Here is a 9,231-nt window from a genome sequence, read left to right as displayed (position 1 = left end):
ATCAGTTAAACTGAAAGCTTCAGATCATCAAATCATTTTAGCAATATATTATCTCAATGCAAAGCTATGGGTTTCCATTCGACAAAGAAACCGTGGAAATGAAGTAGGGAGACTAGACGCTCCATGAGCGTAAATTGGGTTGCCTGTAGTACATGTTACACAAAAACAGAAGTCACTGAGCTGGGTGGTATAGAACTGCAGCACTCCGGTAATTTTTTCATCCTTCAAGGGTGGAGTATAAAATTAATATTCTCTACAGGAACACATTTCTCGGATATGAGATCAAAATAAATATGTACTTAACACTTAATAATCAAACAACCATAAAAAGCAATGTATCAGTTGGTCTCACAGGAAGGAACTGGTCATTATACTGAGGAGAGAGAGCTGGTGCAAGTAGGTGTGGTCACTGATTTTTATGCTGGGGAAACATAAAAATTAATGCTGTACAAAGTGGAACGTCAAGAGAATTTCAACATGCCCCCATCCCTGCTAGTTGCCTTAACCACCCCATCCTATCAACAAATGACCAGTCTCTTTTTAATAATCTTCTCAATGTTACAGATGAACAACTGCAACCAAATTTGATGAACTTTTGTAAGTATTCCTTTCGAAAATACCGGTAACTTATAAAACTATTAACACTACTTCTACATGTAGAAAATTTCATACCCATGTTACACCCATAGTAGTGTTATTGGCAAGTCACACAATTCTATAATTGCAAATCAATCAGCTTCATAGAGGTATGTAAGGGAATCAAGTAGTCTTTGCAAGCATGCTGGCTGGCAGATTGTCCAGCCCCACTATTACTAGTAGTAAATACTTGATGGGCGATCAGTATCCATTATATGATAAAAGGTGTTTATGAAAAACGTTGAAACTGATCTAGATAAAAAATTATTAAAAACTGAATTTTCAACTGCAACTGCAGTCTTCATCAGAGTGACTAAAATATGCTGTTCGAGAGTAATATGCTAAAACTAAAATAAGAAGTTACTTTATCCCCTAGGGCTTCAATAATGTCTTATAGACAGAAGGGAATGGCTTCTGCTCGTTCACCGCATTTTTGTCTATTGTGGAGTGCCATGATTCCAAAAAGATTCTTTTGTGCCAATTATTGACATTCTTTTCTAGAATTTCCACATAGCCAGTGTCATTGTCATGGTCAGTGGTTTCGGCGTGATCTTTTATTGCCGACTCTTTGTTATTATTAGTTCCCGGTTTATGCTCCCCGCCACGTGAATTCCATGATCTCTTTGTTTCCCCAATGTATGTGAAATCACACGATCGGCATTTAACCTTGTACACAATGCCTTTTGTTTTCGTTTCTTTTGGGCGATCCTTTGGTTTCCTAAAATAATGGGCGAGTGTTTTTATAGGCTTGAAAGCAGTTTTTATGTTTCGCTTTGTTAAGCACATTTCTGACTTGTTCTAAAACGCCCTTTACGTATGGCAAGGTAGCAAAAGTTTTTGGCCGTGTATCTGTATCCTGTATTTGGATTGCAGCCGGTGGTCTAGGGACCCGACATTTCTCAATGAATTTATCTGTATAACCATCAACTTTTAAGTCATTAATGACTTGTTGTCGTTCTTGATCTTTTTCTGTGTCATTGGATGGGATGGTTTGTGCGCAGTCTATCAGGCAAATAACAACTGCACGTTTGCTCTGGGCGGGGCTATAAGACGTGAAATCCGCATACTTGTTGGTATGAGTTGCTTTGCGATGTACGCTAAGAGTAATGTTTCCCGATCTTTCTACTGTGCTGCGTGTGTCAAGAAACCAAAGGATCAACCAAAGGATCGCCCAAAAGAAACGAAAACAAAAGGCATTGTGTACAAGGTTAAATGCCGATCGTGTGATTTCACATACATTGGGGAAACAAAGAGATCATGGAATTCACGTAGTGGGGAGCATAAACCGGGAACTAATAATAACAAAGATTCGGCAATAAAAGATCACACCAAAACCACTGACCATGACAATGACACTGGCTATGTGGAAATTCTAGAAAAGAATGTCAATAATTGGCAAAAAAGAATCTTTTTGGAATCATGGCACTCCACAATAGACAAAAATGCGGTGAACGAGCGGAAGCCATTCCCTTCTGTCTATAAGACATTATTGAAGCCCTAGGGGATAAAGTAACTTCTTATTTTAGTTTTAGCATATTACTCTCGAACAGCATATTTTAGCCACTCTGATGAAGACCGCAGTTGCAGTCGAAAATTCAGTTTTTAATAATTTTTTATCTAGATCAGTTTCAATGTTTTTTATAAACACCTTTTATCATATTACTAGTAGTAGTTTGAAATTTTGAAAAATTTAATGATGTTACAGGATTGGAGTCTGGAGATGAGTTTCATCCGTTACATTCGCCATTTTGACTAAATCATGAAAAATGGAGTGTCTTTGTAAATGTAGAGCTTGGAAGCACTACAAAACTCAAATAAAAAACAGAAACATTAAAGCTTATAATGTGAACCTGATCTCAATGGCAAATATTGAACTGCAGCACTCCGGTAATTTTTGTTAAGTGGAGGGGAGGGGGGGGGGGGTTGAAGGAGGCAGAGGAGAGGTGGCGATGAAGACCATCTGAGGGGTCACCCAGACGTCATGCCAGCAGTGGCCCTTTGGCTCACACGTTCACACTTAGAACTACATGTATTTTGAAATGTCCTGGCCTGATTTGGGGTCTTTCACTTTTTTTAATTTTTGCTAATAAAGCCAGTTGAATGATAACAAAATACGCTCTTGCATGAAACTCATCTGTTTCTTCTTTAAAGGGACTATGTCATTCAAAATGATAATTCCATGTTATGGGGTATAGGGATGGCGCAATGGTGAGAGCACTCGCTTTCCACCAATGTAGCTTGGGTTCTAATCCGAGACTCAAGATCATGTGTGGGTTGAGTTTATTGGTCCTCTGCTCTGCACCAAGAGGTTTTTGTCCGGATACTCTGGGAGGATAGTCTAAAAGACTCAACTCACAAAGATAGAAAAAGAGTTAAAATGGAAACTACCCTTCGAAGGTAAAGTATAAATAACCAAACAACCTTAAAAAACAATGCATCACTTGGTCTCACAAGAAAGAACTGGTTATTACACTAAGGGAAAGAAAGCTGCTGCAAATAGATGTGGTCATTGATTTTTATACTCTGATAAAACGGAACATACTTTAAATAATATTCCTAGAACAGCTGACAAGTAGCAAATGACAAACTAAAACAGAGTAAAAGAAAAATAAATGCTGTACAAAGGGGAAGATCAAGAAAATTTCAACATGCCCTCACCCCTGCTAGTTACATTAACGTCCCCACCCTTTCAACAAATAACCAGTCTTTTTTTAATGATCTCAATGTTGCAGGTGAAGGAGAACAACTCCAACCGACAATAATGAACTTTTGAACAAAACTTTAAACTGTTAACACTACATTTACCTGCAAAAACCTTTACACCCATCGTACACCCATAGTAGTGCTACATGTATTGGCAATTCACACAGTTTCTAGAATTGTGAATCAATCAGCTTCATAGAGGTATGTAACGAAATCAAATGGTCAACAAATGTTTTAACAGCACAAACACTGATGAAAGTTGACCTTGGGAGCAACAAATACTTTCCTAAATGAAGCTGTCCAGCACTTGTGAAAATATGCAAACACAAGCAAACAACAAACCACCAAAATTTTGCAACCATTATCAACATAAACCAAATTTTGTAAGAACTACAAAAATTCGAGGCACCATTCATGATCCTGCAGCTTTCTTGTGTAAATGGTTTACAACCAGCATCATTAAATCTGACTTGTCTGACAACAATTATTAATTTTGATTACGAATTTGTTCAAGCTAAAAAAGCAATCACTCATTAAATAAGAAGCAATTTTGTTTATTACAGACTCAGTCACTCCTGGCATTTTCAATGAGGACTGTAAGTAATTAGTAGACATCAGAATACTTAAATTGACATTAATTAATTAACAATCCTATAGTGACATAAATGGAGTAGGGAGGTATAGATCACGTTTCACAAGAAAAGAGTCCTTTCACACTTAGATCAAAATATAACATTGGCACTTCACGCTTCATGGAAAATAAAACAATGCATTTTCAATAATCACAGTTCATAGCTACTATGGAAATCAATTCATGAGTGAAACAAATACCCATTTCACACTTCACAAGTTATAAAAAGAGCCATTCACAGGTCACAAAAATACCCATTACCACCTTCAGAAAATTAATGTAACGTCACACGTACCTAAAACTCAGAACCACAACAGGCCATCAGTCCTAATGTATTAAGGTGTAAAAATACCAGCATGTCTCATTTCTCATATCCGAAAATGCGACAAAAACTTCAACAAATATATTTACTAATTTTTGTGAAAAATTTTGAGCTTTTTGTTAAACTATAATTAAAACTTAACATGGCACAACCTACAAAGCACAAGTAACAGCAGCATAAATTACTGAACTTGTTTTAGATTGTGACAGCCAGATGACAACACCACATCAGCGTAAGTATATCTATTGTTTCTAATAAATCTAAAGAAATCAAATCATACAGTTTTGTTTCAGTACTAGATTCTGTAAATTTCCTTCTACATGGAAGTAATATTGTACATAGTTCTGTATATTATCAATACCTCCCCCACTAAAAAGATGTTTCCAAATACCCGTGCCCCACCCCTCAGATAATTCTAATTATGCTTCATAGATTTTCTTAACGTTTGTGCCCTTTCCCACCCCTCTCTGCCACAGGAATTTCCAATCCTTTCTGTGGCAAAAATATGGACATTTCCTAGAACCACGCACTGCACAATTCCAGATAATATCCATTGTGACCTTGGCCCCAGGGGAGGTTATTAAAAATCATAGAGAGAATTGGGCTCTCCAAGCTATGATACTAAACTAGAACAGCTACAATGTCCAATGTTTCGTTTTGCTGACTACAAAATTTTGATTACACAAATTTTATTGTTTCTACCTTTATTTGTACAAACTCAATGAAACTGAATGAATATTGTGTACATGGCTGAAAACAAACACTCGATTGGGCCATACAGAGCACAGCAGTGTGTCGTTCGATTTCCACCCATTTTATTTTTTAAATTTTGTCTTTCACCATCTTTTTAAAACAGTGCTTTGTCCATACAAATGAAAAACTAAACAGAATTAAGATCTTCACAAAAATATTGTACTCTCGAATCTTTGGGTTTAAATGTCATGTGCTAATGGTAGACACAAAATACCAAATTATACATAAAGTGCAAGAGGCATTTATTCTCTCTACAAGAAACTAATCGTTTCCTTGAAAACCTTTCCGAGTCTACATATTGGAAATCACCAATCCTCTCAATCCTAGAGACTCGATACTTGGTACTCTAGACTCAAATTTCGAGTCACTCAAACTTTGAGAAGTGAGAATCGAGTTTTGGAGATTCGAATCGAGACTGTCAACTTACTTTTGAGTAATGTTGTATAACATAAGCTCAACTTTACCAAGAACTTCAAATTTAAAATGCTGCAAAAAACAATTATTATTCAGTTCCATCATCTAACTACGAAATCAATGTACTTTTTGACTTCACAAAAGTTCAAATGCAAACCCACTTTGATTCAAGGGCTCAGATATCTAATAAAGTTAAAGGACTTGCCTGTAGCTAAAATTTATATCATTTTCTTCATGCAGTATAAAGCACTGTACTTTTGTTTGAGTTTGAGCAAACCATAACATAATTTTTATTCACTTCGTAGGCAGCTGCTGCCACTGAAGATAGTGATATCTTCATTAACTAAAAATACAGTAAAGTCAACTGGCATATTATGTTCTGTTTATGAATAAAAAATTAATATGTATTTTATAATGGTAATTGAACTGAGTGGAGTGCAATTTGGTCTAAAATCATACGTGTGATTTCAAAATTGAATGAGCGCCCAGTGCAAATATGAATTCAGACCAAAATTGCACGACCCAAAGTTCAGTTACCACTTTATATAATTGTAGTTTTATAGTGACTTGAACTGTACAGTGTTAATTATTAACAACCAAATTCATTTTTGAGCATACCTGTACATTAGCATTATATTGCGTAAAATCCTCTGTGCTCAAAGATGCTTTTTTTAAATCAATCATGTGGTATATAAAAATGCACCACACGAGATTTTTTTCTGTGGTGTCAAGATTTGTTCATTTACAACACGTTTATCTTCAAGAGGAAAGCTTACTGCACTTTTTTCCTGTCATAAAACTGTTAGCATGACTGCTGTTTAGCAGCTGATGATAAAATCCGATAAGGACAAATTTGGAGTGGGTTTTTTTTTAACATATTCCATGTGATAAGCTTCCCTCTTGAAGATAAATACATGAGTGAACATCACGTAATACGAAAAAGTCATTATACTGCACAGGAGAAATGTTGTCACTAGTGTATTTCAATGTACCACATGACTGGTTTGAAACAAACTCGCGGCATAAAAAACGTTACTCTGAAGGAAACAAAAAAAATTGCGGGTGTCATGGTTTACTGGTACTTCTATGACTTAAATTATACAAATGAACCAGAAGTTCTAATCATGTAGTAGACATTCGAAATTAGATTATCATACATGTACAGGAATAAGTATCTTATTTGAATGTCTTAGTTGCCAATGTTGGCTTAAAGATGATTTTTTGTGTGTGGACTACTGACAAAATCATTTGATTACTTAGTAAAATCAGTAAAGGTGTTGGTTATCTTCAGTTAGTGAACTATAATCATTTGATTACTTAGTTTATTATATCCATTTACAAATCACTGGTCATCTTTGCGATCTCATTGGCTTTCAGAAGTGCGATTTATTCCCAAATCACACCATTTCCCAAGCCAATGAAAATGGGCCTGTAAAACAAAACAACCAATCAGATTTCAAGGCTTGTTTAATGTAACAAATCAAATTACAGGAAAATGAAAGACAAAAAAAACCATTGTTTGGCCAATCTTGCAACTTTCGTTTCCAACTGGATCAATTAAATATTGGCACTCACTAAAATCCTGTATTTTAGCTATTAAATAATTATTGTGTGATTTCTAAATGCATGTATAATATCTACATAACAATTAAGGAGAGAAATTAAAGTAAGAGTTTAATAATTATGTGAAAGATCTTATGTTTCATTTTCATCATCGGTTGTCTTCTTTCTTTAATCTGGAAACCCTTCCAGGCGCTGCACCATCTCACTTGTCTAAAAATGATCTCACTACAGGAATTTGGGTGAGAAAACCAGTCTTTTCCTGCAACGCCATTCTGCATTCTAACTTCTTCAGGACCACATTTTACACTGGTCGTCAATATTAACCAATGCAGAACTTTACTCCACTCACAGATTTCTCCCCTTCCATTACAGTCAGTTTAGTACCAAGAATCCTCAGAAATCTTCAAACCTTAAGCATGGCACCTGTGTGCATGGAGTACATTCTTTTCACCATAATGATTAAGCACAGTAACAAGTCCATCATGTGAATCCTTTTGATCCTAGTAACAAAACATTAATAACAACCAAATTATTTCTCATAATCGCCAAAACAAAAACTATCAAATACATGAAGCTTTTAATATTCTTTAGTCTTTCCTTGAATATTAATTTTAACCATTTGCATAATCGCTTTAAGTTCCAGCCCTCATCAAATGACCTACTGTACCACACATTAAAATGTGTGCTTCCAGAAAAATGTCCATACCCACCTCAATCGATGTTATCCCAAATTCCAACCCGCTGATTTAATCCATTTCAAGATAATGCTGCATTAATACAAACACATGCCCTGTAAAATACCATCATCGGCTTTTTCCCAGCGCTCAACTCAAACAGACAAATAAGGCCCGGTTCAAACGTCGAATTTTTCATGAGCCGAACCTAATAGCCCCAATTAAGTACATGACGAGATCGACGTTTGAATCAATTAAGTTCGACAGATGTTATTTGGGTTGACCCGAGAATTAAGTTCGACATGGCCAGTCGGTCAGTTCGACTACAGAGCTACTCCGATTCAAACGTCGAATTTTTCATGTACCGAACCTAATGCATAAATTATTAAAAAACATTTCTTGATCCCACAACCCCCTTCTGTTGCATGAAGCATGCGCATCAGTGGCAAGAGAGGGGAAAAAAGGTGGTGGCTTGGTGGAAAAAGTTTACCGTCGTGCCGGAGGAAGACATGGGTTATTTGTGTTTTGCCACGACAAATATACCTGCATAAAATGTGGTCACTTTGTTTGTAACCGTTGCTCGGTGTTTAAAGACGACGAGGGAACCCCTGGCTGGGTAGCCGGAAAGTCCATGGGATATTGCATCTCTTGTGCGAAGGAAGAAGGAGCCAGTACAAACAACGGACAAGAAGAGAAAGCAAACAGCGGACAAGGAATGAAAACAAAAAACCGACTAGGAGAGACAAGAAGCAGTGGACGAGGAGAGAAAATGGACAACAACGGAGAAGACAAACGTGAGGAGGCCACAAGTTGGTGAGTAGTGTTTTTGACCGTTTGTTGATTAAATTTTATTGATTTGATTAAATTGATGTTTGTACGATGCAATTTAACTTATTACTTTGAAAAAGTCAAGGGCTAAAACAAAAAGCAAAATGAAGGATATTCCAAAAGAGGGGAAAGGGGGATGGGGTGGACTGGTAACGGATATTAACATAGCCCTTACGTTACCCTGTGATTCTGTTGATACAAAGCCTCCAGTTTTTTTTGTCAGATCATAAATAGAGTAGGGAAAACCGCAGACTTTTGTCATAAATAGGGTAAGGGTAAGGGTTTTGGGAAGCGTGCTAGACATCCCCACCCAATTTTTGTTGGAGTACCCCCCTCACCCTGGGACCTGGCATAACTAATTATTGATCAATGACAAACACTATTTCTTGTTAATAGTGTTGTCTTTGGGGACCTATGATAAGATTGTTTATCACTGAAATCATGACTAATCATTGTTGATTATGTATTGATTATTGCTGATTGGGTGGTCTTTAATGATTTCTTGATACCTCTTTGTTTTTATTTTGTTGAAATCTTGCATCTAAATATTATGTTGTAGAGACTGGCACCCACTAAAAAAATTGTTTATGGATATGAATATAAGTATAAATTAGAAGAAATGATGTGCCATAGGTTTGTTATATCATTGAGAGAAGGACCTATCTGTTTGATAAGGCCAATAATAACAGTTACTATTGCTAATAGTT

This window comes from Montipora capricornis, chromosome 6 (assembly GCF_036669925.1).
Source record: "Montipora capricornis isolate CH-2021 chromosome 6, ASM3666992v2, whole genome shotgun sequence".
NCBI classification, from domain to species: domain Eukaryota; kingdom Metazoa; phylum Cnidaria; class Anthozoa; order Scleractinia; family Acroporidae; genus Montipora; species Montipora capricornis.
Note: the sequence above shows the minus strand (reverse complement) of the source record.